This window comes from Arachis hypogaea, chromosome 3 (genome assembly GCF_003086295.3).
Source record: "Arachis hypogaea cultivar Tifrunner chromosome 3, arahy.Tifrunner.gnm2.J5K5, whole genome shotgun sequence".
Lineage (NCBI taxonomy): Eukaryota > Viridiplantae > Streptophyta > Magnoliopsida > Fabales > Fabaceae > Arachis > Arachis hypogaea.
In genome coordinates this window covers 49,696,152-49,709,250 of record NC_092038.1, presented here as the reverse complement: position 1 = coordinate 49,709,250, position 13,099 = coordinate 49,696,152, and the positions used below count along the sequence as shown (strand labels likewise).

The window sequence follows — 13,099 nt, the reverse complement described above, 5'->3', positions numbered from 1 at the left end:
TTAATCATTAATCCTCCATTACCATTTGAATCCGCCTGACTGAGATTTACAAGATGACCATAGCTTGCTTCATACCAACAATCTCCGTGGGATCGACCCTTACTCGCGTAAGGTTTATTACTTGGACGACCCAGTGCACTTGCTGGTTAGTTGTGTGAAGTTGTGATAAAGAGTTGATATTACAATTGTGCGCACCATGTTGATGGCGCCATTGATGATCACAATTTCATGCACCACCATATTTTTAACTTTATAACAAAAGAACTATGACCTTTGCTCTAAAAGCCATGATTGTTAGACTATAATTACAGTAATATTGGTCATAGTTCAAATGGTAACTTTTGGTAAAAAAAAAAAAAAACCAGTGATCATAGATTAAATGTCTTGTTTATACCTTAATCATGGTTTTAAAAAGGTGACATAATGTCAAAAATATTATAGTGTTCTTTTTATATGAAACGATATATACTTTGTATGTATAAAAAAGTAATGATTATGTGATAAGAGGTATAATTGAAAAGAAAATATTGGATCGATAAAAAATTAATATAAAGAGTAAAATTAAAGTTTATTTCAAATATTAAAGATAAAATTAAATCAATTAAATATTACAGATATTTTAAAATTTTTTAAAAATATTAGAGATAAAAAATATACTTTATCCTTCTTAAGATTTTTATCATTGTTTATTCTGTTATAATTTCATGCCACATGAAGAATTATTGAAGATTGTTATAAAAGGGTAGATCTCTCAAAGAAAGGCAAATAGAGTCTCGCAAGATAATACAAAAGCTTGTGATGAACCAATACTATACTAAAAAATATAGAGATACAAAAATAGTGAGGCTCTTCTTACTTTTTTATTTATCAAAGGTAGTTAGGTAAATTTTACTTATGAAATTTGGTTTAAAATGGATTACAGACATAAGGGCAATATCGGAAGTTTTAACATAGATATTTTGCAACATACAAATAAAGAAAAAAATGAAGGGAAGGTTCTAGCTCTAGTAATTGCTTTGTCTCTCTCATAACACTTCGGGCAGCTTCAACCATTTGAGAAGAGAATTTGTACTTTCCTTCGAACACTTAATTCATTTTGAGAACGCCAGATTTACTAGAAAATGTTCTACTACCATTTTCAGGTTTCTTTAGCTAGATTTATTCATAGTAGATGGGAGGCTCTTCCTGTTTTAGCAGAATCCAGGCATTCCAGAAATAGTGAAAAACGAATCCTTGAGCTCGATTACATCTTGTGCACATCGGATTGATGGAGTTGATTTTAAAATTGAGGATATTCCATCATAGAGAGGCCCTCGTGCATAAAATTTCAAAGACAATTCTTAATATTTGGTTGGCAATTAATCTTCTAGATGTTCCTCCATATCTCTTTGCTTTTACATTCTTCTGGCAAGAATTCAATCGGCAGATGAAAATCTAGAACAGAATTTCATATCCAAAGGCTGTGAAGCTACCTCCTTCTCCATCATCCATGTAACTTTATCTTCATTTTCATGAATTGTTGTATTGAGAATGGCTGATACGATTAGTGAAGTGAAACTTTTTTGAATAATTGTTTGGTTCTAAGTTTTGTTAGGGAGAATTAGATCAAAACCCATTCTAGAGTGAGACCCGAATCAATGCCAAAATTGGGTGTTATAAAAAGTTTTTGACCCATGAATTCTCGTAAATCGTAATAGCAAAACCCTTTTCAACTTCCCACATTATTTCTTTTTCTAGAATTTTCTTTCCTTTAAGGATACTTTTCCAACTCCAAGAATGGTTATTACTCACTTCCATTTTTAGAAAGTTTGAATACTTGTAGTATTTTTTCTACTAGACTTTTTTAAGTAGTGAATTTGGTATGGCCAAGGGTCTCCAACCTTGCTTTTCTAGCATGGCATGATTGAAGGCCTTGAGATCTTTAAAATTAAATTTTTCGTGTATCTTAGGCCTGCAAGAATTATCTACTGGTCTATTGCATTCTATTTTTTGATCTTCTCTGGGTCCACGAACATTGAAACATTTTTGCTGAATTTCTTTAATTAAAGTTTTTCGGAGTTTGAAACAACTTATCATGTAAATAAAAAATTTTTCATTATCACGATCTTAAAAGGAACTTCCCTACCATTAGATGATAAGAGAGCTCTTTTCTAGTGACTCGGCTTTTGATACACTTTGTCCTTAATATAGTTAAAATTTATTTTTTTAATCTCTGAACCACATTTGGTAAGTCAAAGTATTTATTTTGGTTTTTAACATGAGGAACAAGTTGTATCTCCGCTGAGTGTTTCAGATATGAATGGGTGTATTCTTACTAAAAAAACTAAAAATTTGTCTAGATTAACCTTCTGACTATCAATCTCTTCGTAATAGCTTCTGACACTTCTCCTCAATAACTTTGCGAAGAATAAATGGTTGATTTTAGGATATCTTTGATTGAGTCTCAAAGCAAAAATTTCTAGCCTTTTTTCTCCTCTATGTAGTATATAAGAGAGTCCTTTTGCACAAAACAGAAAAAGATAGGGAGATAGAAGGTGACCTCCTTGCCGTACTAAATTACTTAAGTTGCAGAAATTTTTAAGTTATGTTGGATTTAATTTTTCTATGATAGATTTATAGGACAAATGTCGGAGTAGGATGTCTAATGGCTCTTTCTTGACCCTTGTTTACTAGAAATTGTAGAGTAATAAAAGGTGCATAATAGAATACTTAGGATTGCATAATGTGATTAAATGTTTGTGTGAATATGTATACCTTGTGAAAAATAACTGATATTATCATTTGGTGGAGGCCTCTAATTTAAGAAACTCGGCCGAAATTTCTTAAAAGGAATTTAAATTTCGATGTGATTTTACGTTTATGATTTTATTCAAATTGTTTACCTTGTGAAAAATGTGACTATTCGTTGTTGGAGGTCTCTAATTTAAGGAAAAAACGTTACTGAAGATTTTCTAAAAGGTGTTTAAAGTGACGAAATTATTAATGTCTAAGTTATTTTCTATTTTTGTGATCATAATTCTAAGTCATCATTTGTAGATGTATGATAACTACATCATAAGTAAGGAAAATTAAATTTGAGTATTTTAATGGCATAAATACTTTTGTTGCACATGCATTCAACATTAAACCATTGGTACAATGATAAAGCAACATGTTCTAATTCTCGTAAATTAGTTTTTGGATGCTATTCTTTTTTCTTAGGAATCAACTTGGTTATATGGAAGAGCAAGAAACAAAATGTTATTAATTGATCTTCAGCAAAGGCAAAATATAGAGCTTTCACATCAGCAACATGTTAAACTCAACGGATAGTGTACATCATAAAGGAACTTATGCTATTAGTGGAAAAACCAATGTCTACCTACTGTGATAGTCAAGCATTGCGATGTTGTTTTGAAAATTTTCTTGACAAAATGATCAAATTATTACTTATTAAGTCCAAAGACTAAACTATAGGTATCCTCACAAAGGTTTTAGCACCCAAGCCATTTGCCACATACCATTGCAATTTTGGACTACTAGAAATACATACACCTAATTTGAGAGATGGTGTAACTTAAGCAACCAATACGTAACAAAAAACTACCTAATCTTTTTTACTGCTATCTGCTATGATGAGCTAGAACTAATCTTTTTTTATAATCAATTATTTTGTTGTTCTAAATAAATTTGCTACTCAAATAATAGTGAATCTCATTTTAATAATCTCTCTTTTAAAGTTCTTCACTCTTCCAGACACCTCTCACACGTGATTTTGAAAATTAGTTCAAACCAACTGGTCGAATCAATCGAACCATGAATCGTTGAAAAAAGTAGTTTGACTCAATTAGAAAAGTAACCCGAAAAAAATAAATTGAAAATTGAAAAATAGAAAATTGAATGATCGGACCAAACCAGAAATCGATCAATTTTTGAAATTGAGGCAAAAGTGAGTTATCTAGCTGGCAGGTCAAGGTGAAAAAATATCCGATAGTGAGATTCTACCACTTCAACAACAACAATGACATCCTCCTTCACTAGTGCCCTTATTTATTCTTCTTCTTTCTTGTAGTCTTTCTACCTCGTGTTCTTTCTCTCTCGTTTAAGCTTTGGATCATCTCTTTTCTTCTTCTTAGCCCAGTGACGGCAAAAGCGATAACAATGTCAGTGGCCCCATAGCTAGTATCGTCTCCTCCCTTTTCTTCCACATTAAACTCTCTACTTTTTCTCTCTTTCTAATTCTATTTCTCTTTCTCTCTCTTCGCCTTTCTTCCTTTCCTTTTGCACGGCGATGACAACTCCTCCTTCTACCATCGTTGTCTTCTCCTCCTTCCTCCTTCCTCCATTCTTTCTTTCTTCTACCTTTTCCATGTTTTTTTCTTCTTTGTTCTCCGATTCTTTCTCTTTTTTTTCTTTTCTTTTTTTCTTTGGTTTCCTTAGCTATTGCGTGTGTGGTAGGCAAAATTGTGATTTCTGATAATGGCATTCATGTTCGTTCTCTCCCTAGTAATGGCGCCAAAAACTTGGTGCATGATACCATGGTCCAAACATAACTTCACAACTTCATACAACTAACCAGCAAGTACACTAGGTCATCCAAGTAATAAACCTTATGTGAGTAAGGGTCGATCCCACGGAGATTGTTGGTATGAAGCAAGCTATGGTCATCTTGTAAATCTCAGTTAGGTGGATAATAATTGGTTATGGAGTTTTCGAATAATAATAATAATAAATAAACAGAAAATAAAGATAGAAATACTTATGTAAATCATTGATGGGAATTTCAGATAGGCGTATGAAGATGATGTGCTCCTTTTGAATCTCTACTTTCCTACTGCCTTCATCCAATCCTTCTTACTCCTTTCCATGGTAAGCTGTATGTAGGGCATCACCGTTGTCAATGGCTACATCCCATCCTCTCAGTGAAAAAGGTCCAAATGCTCTGTCACAGCACGGCTAATCATCTTTCGGTTCTCGATAATGTCGGAATAGAATCCATTGATTCTTTTGCATTTGTCATCATGCCCAACAATCGCGAGTTTGAAGCTCGTCATAGTCATCAATCCGTGAATCCTACTCGGAATACCACAGACAAGGTTTAGACTTTCCGGATTCTCATGAATGCCGCCATCAATTCTAGCTTATACCACAAAGACTCTGATTAAGGAATCCAAGAGATATGCGCTCGGTCTAAGGTAGAACGGAGGTGGTTGTCAGTCACGCGTTCATAGGTGAGAATGATGATGAGTGTCACGGATCATCACATTCATTATGGTGAAGTGCAACGAATATCTTAGAACAGGAATAAATTGAATTGAATAGAAAATAGTAGTAATTGCATTAAAACTTGAGGTACAGCAGAGTTCCACACCCTTAATCTATGGTGTGTAGAAACCCCACCGTTGAAAATACATAACATGATCACAGGATCAAAAATACAATCCAGGATGTCTAATACAATAATAAAATGTCTTATTTGTACTTGACTAGCTACTAGGGTTTACAAAAGTAAGTAATTGATGCAGAAATCTACTTCCGGGGCCCACTTGGTGTGTGCTTGGGCTGAGCTTGAGCTTTACACGTGCAGAGGCTTCTTTTGGAGTTGAACGCCAAGTTATAACGTGTTTTTGGCGTTCAACTCTGGTTCGTGATGTGTTTCTGGCCTTTGACTCTAGAATGCAGCATGGAACTGGAATTGAGCGCAAGTTTACGTCGTCTAATTTCGAATAAAGTATAGACTATCATATATTGCTGGAAAGCTCTGGATGTCTACTTTTTAACGCCGTTGAGAGCGCGCCATTTAAAGTTATGTAGCTCCAGAAAATCCATTTTGAGTGCAAGGAGATCAGAATCCAACAGCATCATCAGTCCTTTGTCAGCCTTCTTATCAGAGTTTTGCTCAGGTCCCTCAATTTCAGCCAAAAAATACCTGAAATCACAGAAAAATACACAAACTCATAGTAAAGTCTAGAAATATGAATTTTACATAAAAACTAATGAAAACATCCCTAAAAGTAGCTAGATCCTACTAAAAATTACCTAAAAACAATGCCAAAAAGCGTATAAATTGTCCGCTCATCACAACACCAAACTTAAATTGTTGCTTGTCCCCAAGCAACTGAAAATCAAATAGGATAAAAAGAAGAGAATATACTATAAAGCTCAGAATATCAATGAATATTAATTCTAATTAGATGAGCGGGACTTGTAGCTTTTTGCTTCTGAACAGTTTTAGCATCTCACTTTATCCTTTGAAGTTTAGAATGATTGGCATCTCTAGGAACTTAGAATTTCAGATAGTGTTATTGATTTTCCTACTTAAGTTTGTTGATTCTTGAACACAGCTACTTTTTTGAGTCTTGGTCGTGGCCCTAAGCACTTTGTTTTCCAGTATTACCACCGGATACATAAATGCCACAGACACATGACTGGGTGAACCTTTTCAGATTGTGACTCAGCTTTCCTAAAGTCCCCAGTTAGAGGTGTCCAGAGCTCTTAAGCACACTCTTTTTGCTTTGGATCACGACTTTAACCACTCAGTCTCAAGCTTTTCACTTGGACCTGCATGCCACAAGCACATGGTTAGGGACAGCTTGATTTAGCCGCTTAGGCCTAGATTTTATTTCCTTGGGCCCTCCTATCCATTGATGCTCAAAGCCTTGGATCCTTTTTACCCTTGCCTTTTGGTTTTAAGGGCTATTGACTTTTTCTGCTTGCTTTTTCTTTTTCTTTATATATTTTTTTCGCCATTTTTTTCGCAAGCTTTTGCTATTCACTGCTTTTTCTTGCTTCAAGAATTAGATTTATGATTTTTCATATTATCAATAACATTTCTCATTGTTCATCATTCTTTCAAGAGCCAACAATTTTAACATTCATAAACAACAAGATCAAAAATATGCACTGTTCAAGCATTCATTCAGAAAATAAAAAGTATTGTCACCACATCAATATAATAAACTAAATTCAAGGATAAATTCGAAACTTATGTACTTCTTGTTCCTTTGTATTAAAACATTTTTCATTTAAGAGAGGTGAAGGATTCATGAAATTATTTATAACCTTAAGACATAGTTACTACATACTAATGATCATGAAGTAGAGACACAAAACATAAACAAACATATAGCATAAAAACCAAAAAACAGAGAATTAAGAATAAGGAATGAGTCCACATTAGTGATGGTAGCGCTTTCTTCTTGAAGAACCAATGATGTCCTTGAGCTCTTCTATGTCTCTTTCTTGCCTTTGTTGCTCCTCCCTCATTACTCTTTGATCTTCTCTAATTTCATAGAGAATGATTGAGTGCTCTTGATGTTCCACCCTTAGTTGATCCATATTGTAACTCAAGTCTTCTAGAGAAGTGTTGAGTTGTTCCCAATAATTGTTGGGAGAAAAGTGCATCCCTTGAGGCATCTCCGAGATTTCTTGGTGATGAGCTTCCTCATGCGTCTCTTGGGATCCATGAGTGGGCTCTCTTGTTTTCTCCATCCTCTTCTTAGTGATGGGCTTATCCTCCTCAATGGGGATGTCTCCTTCTATGATAACTCCAGCTGAGTAACATAGATGGCAAATAAGATAAGGAAAAGCTAGCCTTGCCATGGTGGAGGACTTTTCGGCTATTTTGTAGAATTCAAGGGAGATGACTTCATGAAGTTCTACTTCCTCTCCATTCATGATGTTATGAATCATGATGGCCCGATCCACAGTAACTTCGGATCGGTTGCTAGTGGGGATGATGGAGCGTTGGATGAACTCCAACCATCCTCTAGCCACAGGCTTGAGGTCCAGTCTTCTTAATTGAACTAGCTTGCCTTTGGAGTCTCTTTTCCATTGAACTCCTTCCACACATATGTCCATAAGGACTTGGTCCAACCTTTGATCAAAGTTGACCCTTCTAGTGTAGGGGCGTGCATCTCCTTGCATCATGGGCAAGTTGAACGCCAACCTCACATTTTCCGGACTAAAATCTAAGTATTTCCCCCGAACCATTGTAAGATAATTCTTTGGATTCGGGTTCACACTTTGATCATGGTTCCTAGTGATCCATGCATTGGCATAGAACTCTTGAACCATTAAGATTCCGACTTGTTGAATGGGGTTGGTCAGAACTTCCCAGCCTCTTCTTTGGATCTCATGTCAGATCTCCGGGTACTCATTTTTCTTGAGTTTGAAAGGGACCTCGGGGATCACCTTCTTTTTGGCCACAACTTCGTAGAAGTGGTCTTGATGGGCTTTGGAGATGAATCTCTCCATCTCCTATGACTCGGAGGTGGAAGCTTTTGTCTTCCCTTTCCCTTTTCTAGAGGTTTCTCCAGCCTTAGGTGCCATCAATGGTTATGGAAAAACAAAAAGCTATGCTTTTACCACACCAAACTTAGAATATTGCTCGCCCTCGAGCAAGAGAAAAAAGAAGAAGAAGAAGAAGAAGAAGAAGAAGAAGAAGTAAATATGGAGGAAAAGGAGAAGTGTGTGGTTTCGGCCAAGGTGAAGAAGAGAGGGTTGTGGTGTGTGAAAATGAAGAAGGATAGAGGGCTTTATATAGTGAAGGGAGAGGGAGTAGGTTCGGCTATTTAGGGTGGGTTTAGGTGGAAAAGAGATTTTGAATTTTGAAGGTAGGTGGGGTTTATGGGGAAGAGTGGATGAATGTGAGTGGTGAAGAGGTGATAGGGAAGAGAGATTGAGGTGATTGTTGAAGAGTTTTGGGGAAGAGTATTATTGGATTGTGTGAAGAGGAGAGAAGGTGAGTTGAGGTAGGTGGGGATCCTGTGGGGTCCACAGATCCTGAGATGATCCTGTGGGGTCCACAGATCCTGAGGTGTCAAGGATTTACATCCCTGCACCAATGAGGCGTGTAAAATGCCCTCTGCATGCAATCCTAGCATTCAACGCCAGATTGATGCTTGTTTCTGGCGTTAAACGCCAGCTTCATGCTTGTTTTGGGCGTTCAACGCCCATTTGCAGCATGTTTCTGGCGTTGAACGCCAGTTCCATGCTTGTTTCTGGTGTTCAGCGCCAGCTTTCCTTAGGGTGTATTCCTGGCATTTAAACGCCAGGATGCTGCTTGTATCTGGCGCTCAACGCTAGATCCATGCTCTGTTCTGGTATTGAACGCCAGCCAGATGCTCCTTACTGGCGTTTAAACGCCAATAAGCTCTTCCTCTAGGGTGTGCTTTTTTTCTGCTATTTTTTTATTCTGTTTTTAATTTTAGTATTTATTTTGTGACTCCACATGATCATGAACCTAATAAAACATAAAAGAACAATAAAAGAAAAATAAAATTAGATAAATAAAAATTGGGTTGCCTCCCAATAAGCGCTCATTTAATGTCACTAGCTTGACAATGGGCTCTCATGGAGCCTCACAGGTGATCAGGTCAATTTTGTAGACTCCCAACACCAAACTTAGAGTTTGGATGTGGATATTCAACACCAAACTTAGAGTTTGGCTGTGGCCTCCCAACACCAAACTTAGAGTTTGATTGTGGGGGCTCTGTTTGACTCTGTACTTAGAGAAGCTTTTCATGCTTCCTCTCCATTGTTAAAGAAGAACACCCTTGGGTCTTAAACACAAGGTAGTTCCCATTTAATTGAAGGACTAATTCTCCTCTGTTAACATCTATCACAGCTCCTGCTGTGGCTAGGAAAGGTCTTCCAAGGATGATGCATTCATCCTCCTCCTTCCTAGTGTCTAAGATTATGAAATCAGCAGGGATGTAAAGGCCTTCAACCTATACCAACACGTCCTCTACCAATCCATAAGCTTGTATTACTGACTTGTCTGCCATTTGCAATGAGAATATGGCAGGCTGTACCTCAATGATCCCCAGCTTCTCCATTACAGAGAGTGGCATAAGATTTATGCCTAACCCTAGGTCACACAGAGCCTTTTCAAAGGTCATGGTGCCTATGGTACAGGGTATTAAGAATTTGCCAGGACCTTGTCTCTTTTGAGGTAAAGTTTGCTGAACCCATGTATCTAGTTTATTAATGAGCAAGGGAGGTTCACCTTCCCAAGTCTCATTATCAAATAATTTGGCATTCAGCTTCATGATGGCTCCTAGATATTGAGCAACTTGCTCTCTAGTTACATCTTCATCCTCTTCAGAGGAAGAATAGTTTTCAGAGCTCATGAATGGCAGAAGGAGGTTTAATGAAATCTCTATGGTCTCTATATGAGCCTCAGATTCCTTTAGGTCCTCAATAGGGAACTCCTTCTTGCTTGAGAGACGTCCCATGAGGTCTTCCTCATTGGGATTCATGTCCTCTCCTTCCTCCCTAGGTTCGGCCATGTTGATTATGTCAATGGCCTTGCACTCTCTTTTTGGATTCTCTTCAGTGTTGCTTGGGAGAGTACTAGGAGGAGTTTCAGTGATTTTCTTACTTAGCTGGCCCACTTGTGCCTCCAAATTTCTTATGGAGGACCTTGTTTCACTCATGAAACTTAAAGTGGCCTTAGACAGATCAGAGACTAAGTTTGCTAAATTAGAGGTGCTCTACTCAGAATTCTCTGTCTGTTGCTGAGAAGATGATGGATAAGGCTTGCTATTGTTGAGCCTATTTCTTCCACCATTATTAAAGCCTTGTTGAGGCTTTTGTTGATCCTTCCATGAGAAATTTGGATGATTTCTCCATGAAGAATTATAGGTGTTTCCATAAGGTTCACCCATGTAATTTACCTCTGCCATTGCAGGGTTCTCAGGATCATAAGCTTCTTCTTTAGAAGAGGCCTCTTTAGTATTGTTGGATGCATTTTGCCATCCATTCAGACTTTGAGAAATCATGTTGACTTGTTGAGTCAACATTTTGTTCTGAGCCAATATGGCATTCATAGCATCAATTTCAAGAACTCCCTTCCTCTTAGGCATCCCATTATTCACGGAATTCCTCTCAGAAGTGTACATGAACTGGTTATTTGCAACCATGTCAATAAGTTCTTGAGCTTCTGCAGGTGTTTTTTTTAGGTGAATGGATCTACATGCAGAATGGTCCAATGACATCTTGGAGAACTCAGATAGACCATAATAGAATATATCCAGAATGGTCCACTCTAAAATCATGTTAAAAGGACACCTTTTGGTCATCTGTTTGTATCTTTCCCAAGCTTCATAGAAGGATTCGCCATCTTTTTGTTTGAAAGTCTGAACATCCACTCTAAGCTTGCTCAGCTTTTGAGGAGGAAAGAACTTAGCCAAGAAGGTCGCGACCAGCTTATCCCAAGAATCCAGGCTATCTTTAGGTTGTGAGTCCAACCATGTTCTAGCTTTGTCTCTTACAGCAAAAGGGAAAAGCATGAGCCTATAGACTTCAGGATCTACTCCATTAGTCTTAACAGTCTCACAGATCTGCAAGAACTCAGTTAAAAACTGGTAGGGATCTTTTGATAGAAGTCCATGGAACTTGCAGTTCTGTTGCAGTAGAGCAACTAGTTGAGGTTTCAGCTCAAAATTATTTGCTCCAATGGTAGGGATTGAGATGCTTCTTCCATCAAACTTGGAAGTAGGTGTAGTGTAATCACCAAGCATCCTCCTTGCATTATTATTTTCAGCTGCCATCTCCTCTTCTTTTTCGAAAGTTTCTGTAAGGTTGTCTCTGGATTGTTGTAATTTAGCTTCTCTTAGTTTCCTCTTCAGAGTCCTTTCAGGTTCAGCATCTGCTTCAACAAGAATGTTCTTGTCCTTGCTCCTGCTCATATGAAAAAGAAGGGAACAGAAAATAATAATAGGGATCCTCTTTACCACAGTAGAGAGATTTCTTTATGTTAGTAGACAAAAAAGGGAATGTAAGAAGGAAAAGGTAAGAATCCAAACACAAGGGTAAAGATAGGTTCAGATTCTTGAGATGAAGAGAAGTGTTAGTAAATAAATAGATAAGTAGAATAGGATGAGAGAAGGAGAAATTTGAAAATAAATTTTGAAAAAGAGTTAGTGATTTTTCGAAAATTAAGAGAAGAAATAAAATTAAAATTAAAATTTGAAACAATTAATTAATTAAAACGAATTTTAAAAAAGGAGGGAGAAATTTTTGAAAATTAGAGAAAGGAAAGTAGTTAGGTGGTTTTGAAAAAGATAAGAAACAAACAAAAAGTCAATTAGTTAGTTGAAAAAGATTTGAAAATCAATTTTGAGAAGATAAGAAGTTAGAAAAGATATTTTGAAATCAAAAATTTTTTTTGATAAGATACTATTTGAAAAGATATGATTAAAAAGATATAGTTGAAAAAGAATTAAATTTTAAAATTGAAAATTAATTACTTGACTAACAAGAAACTAAAAGATATGATTCTAGAATTTAAAGATTGAACCTTTCTTAACAAGAAAGTAACAAACTTCAAATTTTTGAATCAATCACATTAATTGTTAGTAGAGTTTCGAAAATTATGAGATAAAATTAAGAAAAATATTTTGAAAATTAATTTTTAAAATTTTCAAAAAAATAGTAAAAAAAATGAAAAAGATTTTTTTTTGAAAAAGTTTTGAAAAGATAAGATTTTTAAAATTGAAATTTTGACTTGACTAACAAGAAATAACTAATTTTAAAATTTTTTTACTAAGTTCAACCCAAAATTTCAAAATTATGAGTAAAACAAGGAAAAGATATTTTTATTTTTGAATTTTTAATGATGAGAGAGAAAAACATAAAAAATGACTCACAACATGAAAATTATGAATCAAAACACATGATGCATGCAAGAAACTATGAATGTCAAGATGAACACCAAGAACACTTTGAAGATCAAGATGAACATCAAGACTTATTTTTGAAAATATTTCAAGAAAAGAAAAACATGCAAGACACCAAACTTAGATATTTCAATCCTTAGACACTATGAATGCAAAAATACATATGAAAAACAACAACAAACACAAAACAAGAAAATTTAAAGATCAAACAAGAAGACTTACCAAGAACAACTTGAAGATCATGAAGAACACTATGAATGCATGAATTTTCAAAAAATGCAAGAACAAGATGAATATTCAATTGACACCAAACTTAAAACATGACACAAGACTCAAACAAGAAACACAAAATATTTTTTATTTTTATGATTTTATTAATTTTTTGGATTTTTGTAATAAATTTTTCGAAAACATATTTTGGAAAAAGGAAGTAATGA

General features: G+C 35.6%; 1 non-coding gene across 1 annotated transcript; it reads left to right on the top strand.

Moving 5' to 3' along the window:
• Positions 1-11,032: 11,032 nt before the first annotated feature.
• LOC112793987 (small nucleolar RNA R71) lies at positions 11,033-11,141 on the top strand. Its single transcript, XR_003198670.1, has one exon. It is a non-coding gene; the product is annotated as a small nucleolar RNA R71 (small nucleolar RNA).
• The last annotated feature ends 1,958 nt before the right edge of the window (positions 11,142-13,099 follow it).